The sequence below is a fragment of the Antechinus flavipes genome, chromosome 3 (genome assembly GCF_016432865.1).
Source record: "Antechinus flavipes isolate AdamAnt ecotype Samford, QLD, Australia chromosome 3, AdamAnt_v2, whole genome shotgun sequence".
Taxonomy (NCBI): domain Eukaryota; kingdom Metazoa; phylum Chordata; class Mammalia; order Dasyuromorphia; family Dasyuridae; genus Antechinus; species Antechinus flavipes.
The window spans coordinates 25,519,979-25,539,468 of NC_067400.1; the positions used below are offsets into that span (position 1 = coordinate 25,519,979).

The 19,490-nt window shown below is 40.0% G+C and overlaps 2 protein-coding genes across 3 annotated transcripts in view; one reads left to right on the forward strand and one right to left on the reverse strand.

Annotated features, from left to right (window-relative positions):
• PDCD10 (programmed cell death 10) overlaps positions 1 to 2,070 on the reverse strand; it is a 43,534-nt gene extending 41,464 nt beyond the window's left edge. The window contains exon 1 of the mRNA XM_051983129.1: positions 1,889 to 2,070. The gene's annotated coding sequence lies outside the window, so the exon portion shown is untranslated. The remainder of the gene's footprint in view (positions 1 to 1,888) is intronic.
• A 756-nt stretch (positions 2,071 to 2,826) lies between these two features.
• SERPINI1 (serpin family I member 1) overlaps positions 2,827 to 19,490 on the forward strand; it is a 99,616-nt gene continuing 82,952 nt past the window's right edge. The window contains exons 1-2 of one of the 2 annotated variants that reach the window (XM_051983128.1): positions 2,827 to 3,197; positions 6,089 to 6,172. The gene's annotated coding sequence lies outside the window, so the exon portion shown is untranslated. The remainder of the gene's footprint in view (positions 3,198 to 6,088; positions 6,173 to 19,490) is intronic. The other variant, XM_051983127.1, reaches the window with a different exon arrangement.

The window sequence follows — 19,490 nt, forward strand, 5'->3', positions numbered from 1 at the left end:
TGAATATCGGTTAAAAGTTTCTATCATAACAGCTTCAATAGCTATAATTAGAGTAGATAACAACATATAGTTTACAACTCACAGCAGAAGAGGCTAGATCCCTCTTCCCACTGTTCTCAGTTTAATGACTATGAATTTTACCAGAATCTCCTTAATTCCTTCTGCAAAATCTTCTCAGGAATTTAAATCCTTTAAAAAAAAATGTAGAGGTGATAAATCATATGACCCACAGGAGATGACATGTGATGCCAAGAAATATAGTTAATCAGCGATATTCTCTAGAGCTGGATTTTGAAAATATTCTTGAAAGTAGTAAAAAGTCAACATAAATCACATGAGTAATTCATATATCATTATCAGTTATGTAACATCGCTGTACTGAACATAATAAACATTTTCCAAGTGTCCCTGAAATTTCACTGAGTAAAGTGTTCTAGAAGTACGACTTTAAAAGTGCTGTACTTCTGCATTTTTTTTTTTTTAAAGGGAGATCCAGTGGAAGGGAATATGAAAAAGCAGCACATTAAAAGCCTCCTGTCCTGAAATGACTTTTCTATATTAGGAAAGCATAAGTTGTCACTTCTTATCAGTTATCAAAGCCATTCCCAGGATCATAGGATTTTAGATTGGGATAGGAACCAGAGGTAATCTAGTGCATCTCACTCAATTTACAAAATTAACAAGTGAAGCCAGGGAAGCTTAATGGACTTGCTCAAAGCTATGAAAGTAGTAAGTAGCACAGCTAAGTCTAACCCAGGTCTCCCTGACACAATTCAGTACTCTTTCCATCATCCTGTCTAATCCAGTGGAAGAAAATATGGAGGTGTGTACGTGTGTATATATGCATTCGTACGTATATCCAGACACACATACACGTACAAAGACACCCTTACACACAGTGTAAGCTAATGGAAGATATATATTATGTTTATATACGTACACACACACACACACACAGTCAGATCCTCTCCCTTTTCCATGAATCTTGCACAACTTTTGGGGGAAGAGAGGTGGGTGGGAATTTCCCCAGTAAAAGGCAGGTGATCAGATGCCCCCTTTAAAGTTGCATAGGAGGGGATGAATGCTGGTAGCCGAAGCCTGGGTCTCAGCCCTAAGGGAAGCTGCTCAGGCGCATAAGTGGAGCTCAGGACAGCCGGGGGGAAGGAGGGGAGGTCGCAGCCCCCAGCAGACGGGGGACTGCGGACCCACCGGTTCCTGCTCGGGAAGATACAAACTTTCTAGTTAAGCTCTACACCAAGACGAGTCCCGGCAGCACCTCGGCGGCGGAGGGGCCAAACCAGGGGTCCCGGGTGAGAGGCCCCAAGTGGCCTGGGGGGCCAGCAGCAGGGGAGTGTGTTGGGAAAGGAAGTGCAACAGATGGAGAGGAACAGATAGAGGGAGAAGAAACAAGCATTTATTAGGCGCTTGCTGTGTGCCAGGACCACGCAAAGCGATTTACAAATCAGTCGGACGCCAGACCAGACAGGGTTTCGTGTGCGGTGCTTAAGCAGAGGATTGACGGAGCAGGGGGCCGGCGCCAAGCACCCAGTTCTCCAGGCCTCCACCCGCCGAGGCCCCCAGTGACCCCCGACCTTGGGCCTCGGCCTGGACAGCCCTCCTCCCCCTCCCCGCCCTCGCTGAGGCTCCTCCTCCCACACCTGGAGCGGACCCCACCCGAGGCACATCCGCCTCCTCCCGGCCGGGGAGCCCAGGCCTGCCCGAGGCCCGCGCTTCCACTTCCTGGACGGCGGCCCCGAGGGAAGGAGGCCAGAGGCCGGGAGGGAGGCCCGAGCCGGGCGGCCTCGACTAGCCCGCTGGAGGCCGCTCGCGTCTAGTCACCTCCCGACGCCCGAGGGCCCCGCGGGCTCCCGGGCCCGGGCGCACCTACCCTGGCCCGCCGGGGCGCCGCGAGGCCGAGGTCGGCAGGGCAGCCGTTCCCTCAGAGGTAGCGGCGGCAGCGGCGGCTCCGGAGCTGACTCCACTTCCCACCTCCGGAGCCTCTTCAACTCCCGGATCAATTCACTCTGGCAACGCCGGAAGGAGCCGAGAGGAACCAGGCGTTGTCCGGAATCCTGCCCAGCCGGAGCCGCGCACGGGCCGATGGGGGCTCGTAGTCTCAGCCTTCGGCCCTGCCCATAGCCTCTGTCCGGATCGCACTACATCACCCAGCGACCCCTGCGCGCGGCTCCAGGAGATAGGTGGGGACGGTGCTGACCAATCGTCAAGGACTCCTAGGCTCCCCTGGGCGGGGCGGTGAGGAAGAGATGGTGGGCTGGGGATCGGAGAGCAGGGGCGGAGTCATGGCTCACCTGGCCCAATCAGGAAGGGGAGTCTGCTCGGGTTTTGGATCGGGCGGGGTGAGGGGGCGGAGGAGGAGGAGGAGGAGGCTGGTGCACGCCTGGAGTAGAACCTGGGGGTGGCTCAGGGCTCTTCGGGAGGCACGTGCTGGGAGGGAAAACCCCGGGGTGAGATTGGGGTGGAAGGCACGGAAGCTCTCGCTTCTACCGGAGGAGCTGCAGCAGCTGATCGGTCTCAAACAGCCGGGGTCGCGGGCAGCTGTCCTTGCCCAACTCCAGCACCTCTCCCGGGAGGGGTAGGGGCAACTGAGCTGGGGGAGGTGGAGGCACGAGGACGGGGTGGCGGGAGGAGGCAGGGGCATCCCTTTCTTCTCCATCGCCGTTCCCCTCTCCCAAATCTAGAAGCGAGAGGGCTGGGGCAGCAGGTGCAGATGCCGGTGCAGCAGGTGTGGGAGCAACCGGGGGGGAGGACGGTGAAACAATAGAAGCAGGAGGTGGAAGACGCAGGGAAAGTTGGGGGTGGGGTGGACCAGTAAGCTAGCGAGAGGCTGCAGAAGCTAAAGCATCCTGCCTGGGAAAGGTAAGAGAGAGGCTGGAGGGGGACGAGCTAGAGCAGCAGCATCCGCAGCTGGAGTAACCACGAGAGCATCGAGGGGAGGAGGGTGGAGGGAGGAGGAGAAGGAGGAGGAGCACCAGCAGCAGCAGCAGCGATGGCAGCTTAATTTGCCACCCGGAGGAGGCGGAGTCTCCGCAGCAGTAAGAGCAGGAGGCATTGCTGAAACAGTAGCCGCGCTGGCTGGAGCCCGAGCCAGAGCCTGAGGAGTCTGGGTGTGTGAGAGCTTCGCTAGCTACGGACCGGCAGCATCTCTTCGGGAGGCTGGGAGAGTGTTCGAAGGGAAGGTAAGCCTGCTGCGCTGCTTGGAGCAGCCTTCGCAGTCCTAGCTGACTTTGGTGCCTACTAGGAAAATGCCTCCACTTAGGATCTGTGGCAGATTTTAAAGTATCGCTGTTGTTGATGTTTTCTCAGCGTAGGTGACAAACTCTTTCAACCACGGAGAAAATTTACACTTTAAAAAGGGGGTGAGGAGGGAATATGATTCACTTCAACCACCTTTGGAAAGAGCTTGATCGTCTATCTGAGGAATTTTGTGACATTCAAATCAATTCCCCCCTCCCCCAGCCAAAAAAAAAGTGACTAAAATAGACTAATTTCGAATCTGGTCAATTGGGTCTGTATTGGAATACAGGCGTTTAGTTTGAGATTTAGAATTACATAACTCCTTTATTACGAAAACAAGTTTTAAATTCAGAGCAAGGTCCTTTTTCCCTTTCCTTGGTTTATCAGCATCCGTGTATTTCCCTTTTCTGCCACAGAGAAGGATGTCTATGATTGCTTCAGAAACATTAAGGAAGGAAGGCTTGCATGAATAATCCAAAGGATGGATGATGGATCCCATCAGGGGAATAACTTTGGTCAACAAAGAGCACATCAAAAACCTGTTTAGACTGAATGAAGGATTAGCTTTCTATTGCCCGATTCTTAAATGGGAGTAAAAACCTCGGTTAATATCCTCCCATCCAACTTAACAGAGCTCTCCATTCATTGCCTTTCCGGGGTCCTCCTTCCTTTAGTACAGATATTAGACAAGGATCAGGTGAATGTACATTTCAAAACTGCATAAATGTAAAAGCAGTCATTCCAAATTTTGTGGTCTATTTAGGGACCGGTGTGGTGGCAAGGACCTATGGAACACACTTAAAACTCATTTAGTCACCCGAGATGATCACAATTCATCATGTTAAAACTTTTAAGAAATATTCTGACTTCACTTTGAATGCAATTGAATAATTTAAAATGCTCTTTTCATGCCAGGTAGAAAGGAAAGATATTATAAACCTGGGTGAGTTTTTGTCTCTGTAAGGTAGTCTTGTCTTTTCAGGAAAGTATAGAAGGCCATTTGCCTGTGTGTGTGTGTGTGTGTGTGTGTGTGTGTGTGTGTGTGTGTGTGTGTGTTTAAGCAAAAGAAATCATTATGTATCTTTTTAAAAATTCAGATAGTATATTTTAACATCCCTTTGTGCTAGAATATGTTTATCGTGATGGCTTCTCAGAATAGGGTAGTAATTGGAATTGACATGCTGAAATATGATCTTTAGTGATCATTTACTATGGTTTTATTTTCCATCCTCACACTTTGCTGGTTTCCTGATGGCTTTCTGCTCGATTCTTGCTGGCTTCCTTAGGCTCTTGTCTTTTATTTCTATTTTTTTAACGCCAAGTTGTAATAAGATTAAAATGGTTTCAAAGTCATCCCTTTGGTAGGATGAAGTTCATTGCTAATGAGTGTTTGACAACCCAAGTGATTCAAAGATGCACACAGAGTTCTTATCTGTATGTACCACCAAATATATATGTAGAATGTGTTTGTATGTAGGTATAAGACTTCGAAAAAAAGATTGTCTCTAAAGCAATCGGATTTTAAGTGCCAGACATGACTAGCTTCTTTATTTTCTCCAGAAGATTGAAGAAGAAACAGTGGCAGTTGACCCATACTGATAGTACACTCTGTCAGATAGTGCCCTGTCTGCACCATGGGAGGCATTCTTCTCTCTACATTCTGAGTGTGATTCTCTCCCTAGGAAAATACTTTTTTAGCTATGGAAAGAGGGAGAGGAATTTAGAACAAGGATAGAGTGAGGCTTAAAAATGGGTGTATCTGTGGGGAGCTCTCCTGCTCCCATGGCAATAGGAAAACTGATTTATAGAGAAAAGTCTTTCTTTCTGGATTCCTTTTGGAGTCAGTCTCTCCTTTGCAAAACTCCAATTTGCTCTGAATTTCTATGCTTATCCATTTTTTGGGTATGTGGATCTGTGCTTTTTGAATTAATGTCTTAGGCTCTCTGCCTAACTATGACCCTGATTCTTTTACTTTTATCTCTCCAGTCATTATTTTCTCCCTATATCCTTTTGTTTAAATAGAAGAAATGATCTAGGAAGTCTTACTTGATTAAAAAAAAATTGTCTTAATGCATGCCTCTTTCTTTGTATTTATATCTTCAGCACCTGGCTGAGTGCCTAGTACATAATAGATGCATAATTACTTGTTGATTTATTGGTCGGAAAGTATTTGACTTGGGACCATTGGATAAAAGCAGAGGATTTGTGACCCAGGCACATTTATATATGCTTTGGTCTACCTCCGTGTACTAACACAGGAGAATAAATGAAATTCAGAACCTTACAATGTCAATAGTGTTTCTGGTTAAACTCGGGAAACATCTTCACTGTGTGAAACAGGGCAAGAACAAGAGATTAGGGAGAATAACTAAATCTGATAGCCAAGGTACTACATTCAGAGATTCCCTTGACTTTCTGACTCATGTTAAGTTGATGTTGAAATCAAGTCTCTGATCATTGTAAGACTTCTCATACATATATTATTGATTATATATGATGAAGACCTGGGGGGTGGGAGGGGGAGATGGTTGGGGGCAGGGAGAGAGATCTTTGATTTAAACTTTATGCAGATCACTACTCAGGACAAATCAAACCCATTTTCTCTTGATTTCAGTGCTGTAGAATGAACTTACCTGAAGTTAACATTATGTAGGGTAGTTGAGAAATAAAAATAAACATATGTCATTGACTTTAGAGATGTCATTTCTGTAATTAGAAAATATGATTAATCCCCCTTTTGCAATTTTTTAAAACCTTTTTGCTATTTGAAATTCTGAATACCGATCTTACTGGGCAAAAATAAATACATAGCCTGGATTTATTTTTCCAACAGGAGAATTGCCTGATTCATTCGACACAAAAGATCAAGACTAAAACTGAGCAAGAATTTAATTTCCCTGTCCCCCCTTCCCCCATGGTAGGTATGAAGAGAAGGGCCTCCAGAAGCTACCTACTCCTAGGAGACCTGATACCTTTTATTTTATTTGTTGTTAATGTATCACACAAATGGTTTTTGTATCCTTTCTTTGTAATCACCATTTTCTAGAGGACTGCTTCCCTGGGGGGAGGGGAGGGGAGGCACTTTCCCAAAATGACATTTTCAAGAGAAGATTGCTGACATGAAATCATTAGCCTGTGCCCAGGCTGAGGTTGTTAAAGCAGGAAAGAAAAGGTTACTTGTGTATGTACCCATTCAGACAGTAGAATTTGCTGTTATCTGAGTCTTGAATATAGAAGGACTCACAAAGGGGGGGGGGGAGAAAAGAAATTTTAACAATCATATTTTCTACCTGAATGGGTGCTCTGGATAAGATGTACGATGGGGACAGGAAACAGTGATGATAGTTATTGATTCACAGGGTCATTTGGTTGGCTTAATATTTAACTTGATCGGGAAACCTTGCAGTGGACATTAGAGATGACATATTGAAAGCTTTTCACCTCAAAGGTAAGCAGGTGGTAGTTTGCATTTTTTTTAAAAAAAAAGAAAGAAAGAAAAGCTTTTTAAGAAGAGACACCAGGAGGGCAAATGAAGATATCGATCCCAGCTAGTCCGGTTAAGCATTTTGGAGGATGCTGTTTAATGGGATTTTGGAAATTTAGAGGCAAAGACTAAAAGTTCACAAGATTAGAAATCTTAGAAGTCATCCAGTCCACCATTCATTTTTCAAATAAGGAAACTGAGACCCCAATAGGTGCAACACAGTTTAACTAGCAAAACTAGAATTCAACCTCTTGTTCTGTCCTTCCAAGCTTTTTCTACCGAACCATGCTCCTGATTTTCAGCAGTTTTATGTTGACTGATGAGTGAATGCTGCTGCAAAGAATAGAATTCAGAAGGGTTTTGAAAACTGTCAAAAGTGTCTCTGCCCATTTCATATTTATTTAAACCTAGGTGTTTACTTCTTTTTTTTTTTTTTTTTTCCTTTGCTTATTATTGAGCCCTTGGACCTTGGAAAAGGAGCATCCTAACTGACAAAATCCTAGCTAGATAAGAGAAGAGCACATTTGAGAAGTTGAATTTGGAGCTTTTATTAGGCAGCAAAAGAGAATGAGCAGAAAACTGATTTTTTTTTTTTAGAGAAAATATCTTTTTTCCCCAGATTCTTTTAGGAGTCGGGCTCTTCACTGCAGTACTTCAAATTCTCTCTGAATTATGATGTTCATAGTTTCATAATAGCCAGCTCCTTCTCAAGTATGTGAGAAGAACTGTGTACCTTGAAAGTACTCTCTAAATACATTTTGAATTGGACTGAACTGTTTGCTAGTAAATTTAATGTCCATCTTTTTATTGAGAAGACTGGATTTAAGTTTGAAGCCCGGCAAGTGGTATTTAGTTCTTTCCTCTGGCTAAGTCACTGGTCCCTTTGATAAAGTATGGCAGCAACCTAAAAAATTATCTTGTTCGTCTGACAATAGAGAAGTCTCATCAACAAGGGAGTTGCAGAAAAGTGTTTTGTGAATGGACAAAGTACAGCCCTTTTGAGATCAACTGGTAAGTTAAAGGAATATTTGGCTACCCTAGTTGAAAGAAAGGCTGGTGGCCTTTTAGTACAGAAAAATCATTTGAGGATAAAATTCTCATCGTAACCTGTGCAGTTTTGTACTTCACACACTTCACATCTGCGCTAGCTTATGTACATGAAAAATATGTAGAAGTTATGATTTTATTCTCTTGGTGATTTCCAAGTGTGAGAACTCTTTCCCCCACCAGAGCAAATCACTACCCATCAGTGACTTAAGAGATAACCCTTGCTTGAAATTGCTTGAGGTATAGAAACTAAATCAATTATCCAGTGCCATGTTGTTATTTTGTTCTGTGTTCTTGAAGAGGACCAGTGATCTCAGCAAGGTGATATCTTGACTTGAAAGCAAATTGAATTTAAGTGAGGCAGAGCTGTGCAAAGTCACCAGCCTCACTTTTTCCTCCATAGCCATTGAAATCCAGCAGCAAGACATAGCAAAAGCCCTGGATGCAGTGGGAAACCTTGGTTTTTTTTATGCTAGGTCAATTTGTCTGAGGCAATACCTATTTAGTGATTAAGGCTAGGTAAGAATGGAGGCTATCGATGGTCTAGCTTGCCTTCGTAAAAGAACCATTCTGGGAGGGGAAGACCCTCAGAATTTCTGACCAGAAAAGAACAATTGCTGTTTACAGGCAGACTTAGGATTTGAATCTAGGTCTTTCTTCAGAAATCCCACTCAAGTTCAACACCGAGTCATCCCAGGCATGTGCTTTGCTTTACTTGGCTTATTATTTTTAAAAACGACACAAAGTAATGCATTTCACTGAGAAGAGGGAAGCATATTAATAGCAATTTGTTGTTTAATTCAGTCAAAGGGGAGTAGATATTTCCCCTACCCCCAGTGACTTATCTTTTGCACATGATAAAGGAAGGCATGAATACTCATGATCTCCTTCCCACAGCAATATGCCTTTCACTAGTTGACTACTGCTATAGGGGAGAAGAGGGTGGCCTCAGTTCTTAATGCCAAAGTCATCTGCTAGACTAGCAGTTTAATGAAAAAATAAGACATTTGCAGAGGTGCCAATGAAATCCTATGTGATCCTACATTGAGAGGAGGGAAATGGTTGGAAAATTGGAAAACTGAATCTACTAGTTTAGCCACCCTGAAGTCAATAGCTCAACCGAGAATATTTATTCTTACCAGTTTTTGAGAGCTTAATAGCTAATGATCATTTTATCCTGGAATCCTTTGGGAAAGGGTGCTTTTTTTTTGACCTTCTGTTTAAAGAATGATTGTATCCTGTTTGGTGATTGTAGTGTTCCATGATTTGCAATAATACAGTCTCCAAAGAAATGAAAGTGTGGAAAAGTGCAAGGAGGGCTAGGACCTTGTAACACATTACAAATAAGAAATCTCTAAAGGTAAAACTGCAAAGAATGGAGACACAGATACAGACTAGTGTCGTGACAATGAAGAATCATAGCAGCCATGAAATCCTTGAAGAATCTGGAAAAATCAAGGGAAGTATGTCCTGTTGGATGAGTCTCAATTCAGTGAACTTCTAGGAGGGCAGGATCAAGAATTCTATTAGATGTGCAGACATAGGTGGTGTGGAAAGAAGCTCCTAGTGGCCAGTGCTAGTTCATTTTTGCTTTTGTATCCTTATTGCCTAAACCAGTCTGCCACTAGGTGGCACTTTATAAAAGCTTCCCAATTGATTGAATGCTTTGTTGGGAAAAAAAATACCCCAAGTGATGAGACCGCAAATCCATTTGCCTATCCTATCAAAAGGTAAGCTTAATAATGGACCCTTGGAGACATTAAAATATTGTTGTCTTTTAAATATCCATTAATCAGAACCTTGCAGAAAGAAATGGATTTCACGCTATAAAATGAACAACAGGCACTGTATTTAAACACATGTGGAAGATTGTATTTTGTCTCTCTTTGATATTCTAGAAAATAAATGTAACTGATTTTCATTTGACAATTAATCAGATATGGCTTCTATTTCTCATTGCTGCTAAAATGATGTCTTTCAATTTGCAATTAATTTGAAAAAATCTGATTCTTTTGTAGGGAGATGAATAGCACTTAAGAATAGTTAAAATAAATATCTCACCCCTTTTTTGTTTCTTTAAAAATTACTTTCCTGCAGTCCCTGCTGCTGAGGACAAATTGGCTTACAAATGTTGATAAAGATCCATTTTAGTTGGTTTTGATGGCCAATCAGTGGTAAATAGTGCTGAGCTTATGCTTCACAGAGATATTAGACACCTTTTTTCCTGAAAGATGCCTTTTTGTCCTTGTCTTCTATTTTATTTTTAGTTCCAAATATAGCTCTCTACATCCATTCTGCCCACCAGCATTTATTAAGCGCCTACTATGTGCAAGATTTGGTGTTCAGTGCTGGGGATATACAGAAGAAAAAGAAAAAATAAAACCAGTCTTCAAAAAGCTTGTATTCTTAGTGAATAAAATAAAATAAAAATGAAATGGTTTTTGAGTGAAATAAATTCATTTAATTTAGTGGAATCTTTTTTTAAAAATCATTTAAAAGATAATTTTAAAAATACCTTGATTTTATTTATATATATATGCGCCAAGATATTGGCATAATCTTTTGAGATATGTGGGTATGCATACACACACACACACACACATATATATATATATATATAATTTTTAAATGTGGATTTTTTAAATTAAAAAATTTTGAACTAGTAAATCTGATTCTTATTCTTTCAAAGTGAAATCTATGTACTTATCTATGTGTCTTTGACCCAGGGGTCATTGGCATATCAGATGCCATTTAGTAGTCTTGTTTTCTTCATGAGTGAGCTCCCTGGCCTGCATTCTATCTAAGTCAAAAAATATAATTACTTTAAAGAAATTGAGGAACTCCTCTCCCTATTATCTCTAACCACTCTCTCTGAAAGTACAAACATCCACACTTAGGACTGGTTTTATCTCATGAGGAGGATACAATAAGAAATTATGTGCAGTTTAAGTCAATGAGAATTTCCCAAGATATACTCTGTACAAAGGCTCAGTACTGGGGACACAGACAAAAAACAAAACAAAACGTTCCTGTCCTCAAGGACCTTATATTCCACAGTGTTAGTATAATATGTAATAAAATAAGTGAAGTTGAGGGGGAAGACGGGACTATTAATTAAACAGGACCTGGATAGAAGCATAATCCATAGGACTTAGGGCCAACACTGACTTTGGAGTTAGACTATCTCAATTCCAGTATCACTTGTGTTATTGACCATCTGTGTGACATGGACAAGTTCTTCATACCTTGCCTATCAGAAGAGGGAATGGGGCTGAATGGCTTCTAATATTTAAATCTGTAATCCTAAAACCTCCAATACGAGGTGACATCTCAGTGGAGCCTTGAATGAAACTCTAAATCCTAAGAAGTGTTAAAGGGATGAGGAGACTGAATTCCTTGTATGAAGGGCAGCCCAGACCTGAAGAGAAATGTTCAGAGAACAGCAAGTAATAGATATCAAGTGGGTAGAGATAAATAATGACAAAGCCACATTTGGAAGGGCTTTAAATTGTGAGCCTAAAGAGTTAATATTTTAGCCTAATATAAAGGGAATAGTTTTGTGGATAACCAAGAACCATGCTTTTGTTGGGCAGGACCAATATTAGATAGGGATTAAGGTTTGCTATTGTGTTTTGTTTTGTTTTAGTTATAGTTTAAATAGTTTAGAGGATGCCCTGAAATCAGGAAAATTAAGAGTTCAAATGCAACCTGAGGCACTTACCAGCTGTGTGACCCTGGGCAAATCACCTAACCATTGTTTGCCCCAGTTTCCCCAACTGTAATTGGGAATAATAACAGCAGCTAGCTTGCAGGATTGCTGTAAGGCTCAAATAGTGCCTAGCATATAATAAGCACTTAATATATGCTTATTCCCTTTCCCAACAGAAAATCAGACTGGAGAAAAGAGAGCATGGAATAGGTTAAGAGGGAGGATATAAGGAGGTCTTGTAGAAGGAAGACAAAGAAATGTAGGAATGATAGAATGTAATCAAAGTCTTTATGCATTTCTAGATATGTATAGTTAGAGATACTACCGTTAATCTTACTAATGACCTGGGCTAGAATTCAATCACCCTTGGGCTTTATATTTTCCTTCTCTCCCCTTGATACCCACTTGTTAAATCAAATTCTGCATCATTTGTGTTGGTCTATTTCTCTCTTTTTTTCCTGTATTTTTAAATTTTATTTTATTTTTAATTTATGGAATAAAACAAGCAATCTCATAACAGTGTAATAAAAAAGATGATTGCTTATGTAACTACAAATTCATTATGTACAACTTGCTATTCCTTTTAAATATATAATAAAGTGATCCTATAAATTTTTCTCTTCTCTCACCATAAAGGTGGCTACCCTTAAACACAAATAAGTGTATACACACACGAATGTAAAATTATTTTACATATCACTTCTGTCTCTGGATTTATAATAGTCAAAATGACTTATTCACTCAAAGCCATTCTTAAAACAATTTTGCTGTATACAGTGTTCTTGATTCTGCTCATTTTGCTCTTCATTATTTAGTACAAATCTTTCCATAATTCTCTAAGATTATTGATCTCCTTTGTTATGGCCCAGTAGCATTCTATCACAATCATATACCAAAATTTGCTTAGCTATTCTATTTGGTTGATCCACTTATTGTCACTCATATGACCAGCACCCTAATCCAAATCTTTTATTATCTTTTGTTTAGATTCATATAATAGCATTTTAACAAGACTGTCTCCAGCCTATTCTTCACCCAAAATTATGCCAAAATAATCTTCCTAATGCTTAATGCCTATGTTATTCTTCTGCTAAAAACATTCAGTGGCTCCCTATGGCATATAAGATAAAAGACAATCTCTTTTTCTCAGCCATTCAAACCTCCCTTGATATGACTCCAACTTTCTAACTATTTCATATTAGGCCTCTTTGCTGACACCTTAAAGCTAACTTGGCCTACTGGCTATTCTCCAAGTATCTCTGGCTGTCTCCTGATTTTATGCATTGACACTGCTGCACCCCACTGACTCCTGCATAGAATATATAATCTCTCTGACATTCAGAAAATATCCTTCTGCTGCTTTAAAGCTCATCTCAGGGGGCCTGTGCTTCTGTGAAGAATCCTCAAATTGTCTCCTCCCCAATTCTCACAGCTAACAAAATGTTGTCTCCTAGATTTTTATAGGATTTTTGATGTCTCCCCCTTTGTCTTTCATGCTCTAGTTTCAATTGTATTTTTTTTTTTCATTTTCACCCTGTTAAGGACAGGAACTTTTGGGGTTTTTGCCTTTGTATCTTTAATACTAGCTTAGTACCTTGTATATAGTAGGCACTTAATAAATGTTTGAATTGGAGGTAGAAGAGACCTTGCAAATCTGACTACAGATTTCATGCTAAAAAGGGACCTCAAAAGCCATATAGTCTAATCTTTTCCCACTACACATGAAGGGACTGAAATACAGACAGGTCAAGGGACTCGTCATCCAAAGTGACCACATGTAGTAAATTACTGAGCCAGAATATGAACTCAGATCCAAATCCATCATATATTTCAGATTTTCTTTCTACCAACCCCTTCCTTCAGCAAATGAAAATACTGAGACGCAGCAAAGGGTATTCAGTCACCCAACAGAATTTAAAATTGGGTCTCAAAAATGTTATTAATGCCTTTTTAAAAAATCAGTCCTCTCTGGATATTTCCACCTCTTTTCTACCATGAAAGGAACCTGTCCTTGTAACAAAGAAAACTGGCTAAGTAAAACCAGCCTTTCCACTGAACAGGTCGTATTTTGAATGCAGCATCCCCCATCTTTCTAGGATGAAGAAAGGAGTGTTTCCTTCTTTCTCTTTCAGGTCCCAGAGTATTTCTTTACATTCACTTCCTTTTAATAGGAGCTCAGGTCTTTGACTCCTGGTCCAAGGTTCTCTCTCTGTGTCAGAAAACTTCTTATCTTAATTGTAATTTGGCAGGGATTTGTCAGCTGGATTTTTTTTTCATGGACACAGTTGCTATTTCTGAAACAGGAGTTTAACAAAGTTGTTTTGCTTTTACCCACTCCATAATGGTGTAACAAATGAGTTAACATGCAAAAAGTGCTTTGGAAACCTTAGAGCACCTTATAAATGCTGGCGATCAACATGTCTCAGCTCTTTTATATTGTATTAATTCAGCAATCATTTCTTATGGACCTACTATGTATAAGAAATTGTATTTGCCACCAGAGCTACATAGATAAAGAGCATAGGCATGGCTTTCCCATCCCTAGCTGCTTCTTTGATTGTTCTTCCTAGTCCAGAGGAGTAGACAGCCATCTTGATAACCAGCTTCCAGAGCTCCTCTTGGGAAAACAAAGTGCTCCAAAATTAAGAGCCATGTACCATGCCTGGTGTCGAAATGAAGGCAGATGCAATTGACTTTGTCTTAATAATCTCATTTTCCTAAGTGGATAGCATTTCCCAAATATTATCTCAAAACCAGAGCCATTTCCAACAGCCGTGAATCACTGAATCAGAGCTTTATCTTTGCCTAACAATTTCAGGGAAGGGAATTTGGGACATCTTTCTTTCTTTCTTTCTTTCTTTCTTTCTTTCTTCTTTCTTTCTTTCCTTTCTTTCCTTTCTTTCCTTTCTTTCCTTTCTTTCCTTTCTTTCCTTTCTTTCCTTTCTTTCCTTTCTTTCTTTCTTTCTTTCTTTCCTTTCTTTTCTTTCCTTTCTTTCTTTCCTTTCTTTCTTTCCTTTCTTTCTTTCCTTTCTTTCTTTCCTTTCCTTCCTTTCTTTCCTTCCTTTCTTTCTTTCCTTTTCCCCCTTCCTGGGAGTCGAATTCTTTCATTAGCACGATAGAATGGAGAAACTAGGGGTCTGAGAAACTGAGTTCAAATCCTCATTCTGCCATGTATGGGATTTGGTAAGTCATGTGACCTTTTTTTGTCTTGAGTTTCTCCTTAGTGATGGGATTGGAAGAAATGATCTCCAAGATCCCTTTCAGCTTTAAATTCATGTTCCAGGGACTTTTGGTTGATCATGTGCATTGACATCTGCAATGATACATAGTTTGGGATTGAATGATTCTATTAATCTCTCTTGGGATAGACCTATTTCTTTTGGTTTTTGGAGAGGCAGTTGGGATTAACTGATTTACCCAGTCACAAAGCTAGTGTTAAGTGTCTGAGATCAAATTTGAACTCAGCCCCTCCTGACTTCAGAGCTAGCACTCTATCCACTTTGCCATCTAGCTGCCTTCCCTCCCCCACCCCCCCACTAATTTCTGCTTCTTGGTTTTGGTTGTTAATCTCAGCTGTTTAGATTATGTTACTGAATAGGGCAAAGGATGGAGTGTTGGACTTGACATAGGAAGGCCTGCGATAAATGACTTTGGGGAAGTTATTTAACACTATTGCCTCGGTTTTCTTGTCTGTAAAATGGCATAATAGTACCTCCCTTCCAGGGGGCTTGTGAAGATCAAATGAATTACCTTGCCAAGATCTTGGCAAACTTTAAAATGTCATGTAATTTTAGATTACATTATATCAATTCTATTGAATTTAAAATCATTGCTACTATTGTGGAAAGGTAATAGTATCTATAGTGGAGAGAGCATTGTACTTGGAGTCAGGAAGAACTTATAAATCCTATCTCAGATTCTTACTAGCTATATGACTCTGGGTAAGTTTTTTTAACCTTATCTGCCTCAGTTTCCTCATCTATAAACTAGGTCTCATAATAGCATTTACCTCCCAAGGTTGTTTTGAGAATTTAAATGAGATAATATATGTAAGGCATTTTGCACATCTTAAAGCACTACATAAATGCTAGCTATTATTAATAATAGCCACGATGGACACAGAATGCTTAAGTGTCACATAGCCCTTTAATGCTGAATCTTATTGATCTGCCCCATATCCCTAGGAAGTAGGTACTACAGATCCCAGCCCTTTCAAATAAGATACTGGAAAGTACTTTGCAAACCTTATAGCACTGTGAAAGTATTAGCTAATAATAATGAGGTAGCGCCTCCCATGTGCTAGACCCAGTGATGTTGTTGTTATTTCACAGATGATGAAATTGAGGTTTAGAAAAGTGAAATGTCTATTCCACTACCCTGTAGTTAGAAAGCATCAGAGGTAGAACATTATCTCGGTTTCCAAACATTGCTTGAGATAGATACTATTTTACTATGTATCCTTTTTTTGGTCATCCATTTGTGTTAAATCTATATTTGGACCATTTAATCATATGAATTTTACTAAGCATTTGAAGTTATCAGTTTACAGTGGATAGTGTGCTAGATCTGGAGCCAGGAATATCTGCATCTCATCTCAGACACTTTCTTGCTATGTGATCCTGGGCAAGTCATTTAACCCGGTTTGCCTCAGTTTCCTCATTTGTAACATGGGGTGGAGAAGGAAATCGCAAACCACCCCAATATCTTTGCCCCCCAAAATCCCCCAAATGTAACAAACCCAAAGGGGGATCAGGAAGAGTTGGACATGATTGAAATGACTGAACAATAAAATAACAGAAATGAATGTTTCTTAGGCATCTTCAGTCTTCAAGATTAAAGCTGCTTCAGTTTCCTAAAGTGGTTGCAAATATTAATCACTTATCACCTTGAATGAAGAGGCTAGTGTCTGAAGTCATAAATCTACTTGCTGCCTTAGATGCAGTTACTGTTATATATACAGTATCAGTATTACCACCACTATATATATTCTGTACAATATCTTTTGTTTCCTCTAAGGATTTTTCCCCTACTTTCAGATTTTGAAAATAAAAGTTTCATTCACTAAAGCTATGATGTACTTTTCATCTCTCTGTTCTGTTCACAGAATCTCAGAATTGGAAGGGATCTCAGTGACCAATTAGCCCAAAAGGAATAGTGCCTGTAACATTCCCAGCATTTGGTCATTTAGTCCTTGCTCAAAAGCTTCCAGTGAAGGAGTCACAGCATGTCTTTACACTGCTTAGGTTTGTTTCTCCCCATCCCCCAATCCCTACATTAACCCAAATCTGTCTCTTATGCCAAATAATATTCCTTGTTCTCCCCTTTGGAGCTTAAGGGAACCAATAGCTTGCTCAACTACTTCACAGTTCGATCTGTTTTTCTCTAGTTTGTCCACTTCTCTCTAATGATCCTTTGTGATGAACTGAAGTCTTTCACCATGCTGGTTGTTTATCCTCTGGATAGTCTTCATCTTATCAGTGTTTTCTAAACTATGGTGGCCAGAAGTAAATACAGGTCTCCTGCCTGTAGTCTTCCCAGAAGGACTATCATTTCCTTATTTCTGAAAACTTTATGTCTCTAAATGAAGTCCTTGACCACTTTTTGGGGGTGAATATATCACATTGTTAACTCACTGAATTTGCAGTCCACTAACTTCCCAGATCTCTTTCAGGTAAACTGTTATCTAATTAAAGCTGCCCCTGATTATGCTTAAATTGGGATTTTTTGAACTCAAGTATAAGACTTTGTACTCCTCCCTATTTCATTTCATCCCATTTGATTCAGCCCAATTTTCTAGCCTGTCAAGATATTTTTGACTCCTGACTCTTGCATCCAATATGCTAGGAGTCCTCTCCATTTTTTGCATCTTCTCCAATTCTGCAAATTTGATGAGCATGCCATCTATATGTTTATCCAAGTCATTGGTTTAAAAAAAATAGCATGGGGCCAAACGCAAATCTTTAAGCCAGTCAACTAGAGAATGTTTCAAGTTGAAATCGAACCATTAATGTCAACTTTTTGAATCCAGCTATTGAAAAATATCCAAATCTATATAATGACAGTATTTCCTAGCTCACATCTCTCCATATTTTTCACAAGATTATCATGAAATCTTTATCTGTTGCTTGAAAGCACTCTTTACAAACTGTAGCCATTTAATAGTCCTGTTAAAAAGGAAATGAGATTTATTTTGGCATGACCGGTTCTTAAGTACACCATCCTGAGTTCTGATCACAATCTCTTTTTCTTGCAGCTTCTTCACCATACTTTTCAAGTTCTATAGCTAGCCAAGATCTAAACTCAGGATCATTAATCAATAGTTTGCAGGCCTGCTTTCTTTCTTCCTTTTTTTTTTTTTTTTTTTTTTTAAACCACGACATTTGCCTTTCTCCTCTCTGGCAATACCTCTCCCAGGCTTCAAATATGATTGACCATGGTTCAACAATTATATCTGTTGGTTCCTTTTTTTTTGGGGGGGTGGTCAAAGAGATAATTTGTCTGGGCTAAAACATTTGAATTCATCAGGATTTACTAGGTAGATAACTTATACTATCATTATTTAAACTGGATATCAATTCTATTTGTCATTTTGGTCTTATCATTTCTAATTCAGGAACATTTTCTTTGTCAGACAAAATGGAAGCAAAGTAACACTTTAGCAGCTCTGCCTTTTCTCTTGGCAGATATTCTCCTCTACCTCCTCCCTCCCCCCACACACACACACACAACCTGCCATACCCATTGCCTTAAATTGGGCCATAATTGGGGCCCTAAATCCTCTTCCCATTCCCAGTCCTCAGTTCTTAATTTCTTTGGCAGTCTCAGCTCTTCCTTAAGTGTAGTTTCCCCAACACCATTCCTAGAGTGCTGTGCCCTATTTTTGCATTTATCTTCATTTCTTGCACTTCCCATTCTATACATATATTTTAGAAATCTGAGATGGTTCCTGGATTCTCAGATTCACATCAGTTCCATAGAAAAGTGACTATTTTTCTTTCTCATTAGGATTTTATTTCTCTTTTTATGTCTTGAAAGTCTCTCATTCCTCCTGGACTGACTTCCTCTGAAAGACAGTTCAAAAACCTCTTCTCCCCAACTTTGTTGTCTAGTACAAATTATAAGAAAGAATGGCATTTCCCCCCTAAGGCTTCCATCATTTTCATCCTTGTAGAGTCCCTTCCTGTATTTGAGAAGTAGATCTAGAGTAGACTTTCACCTTACTAATCTTTTGCTTTTTGAAAGATATCATCAAAGTAACATAGAAGATTAACTGTTTTGTTTGGAGAGGGAGGGGACAGATGGGAAAGGAAGGGTTACTTTTCCTGTGTTTTGTTTAAGTTTGCCCAGGAAATAATATGGCAACTATCTTAAGTGATTATGACTATATAGTTTTCTAAATATGGGTCATAACATTGTAGAATCTGATATGTAGATGGTTCTTCAGTGGCTTTTACTCCAACCCACATAGGAAAATGTCTTTCACTATAACATTTGAAAAGTAATCAATCATCCAGCTTCTGTTTTGAGAGATAGATATAGATACAGATACACATAGAGAAACAATGACCTCCAGCAAATGTCTGGATAACTGAAGTCCCCTAGGACTATTGTATCATATTTCTATCCCATGGTTGTAATGTTTCTCTATCCAGCTAGGTGCTTTATAACATATTCTGTTAAAAAAAAAAAACATTCTGTTTCTCCCTCCATTGATCTTTTCCCAAATGTTGCCTCTTGTGCTTCATCTCCCACCTCCAGGTCCTGATTTTTTTTTCACATAAGTATAACTGATTTTAATATATAATGTTATTCCACCTCCATTTCCCCCAATTCTATTTCTTTTGAATAACGTATACCCATCCAAAGCCTTTTTCTTCTCCTTCCTCCTCTTGTAGATAAAAATGAGTTCAAGTTGAAGTTGGAATTTTCCATAAGGATTGTCAAAGCCATAAGCTTCTCTTTATTTTTGAATATTAAAGCCCATTATTGTTTTTT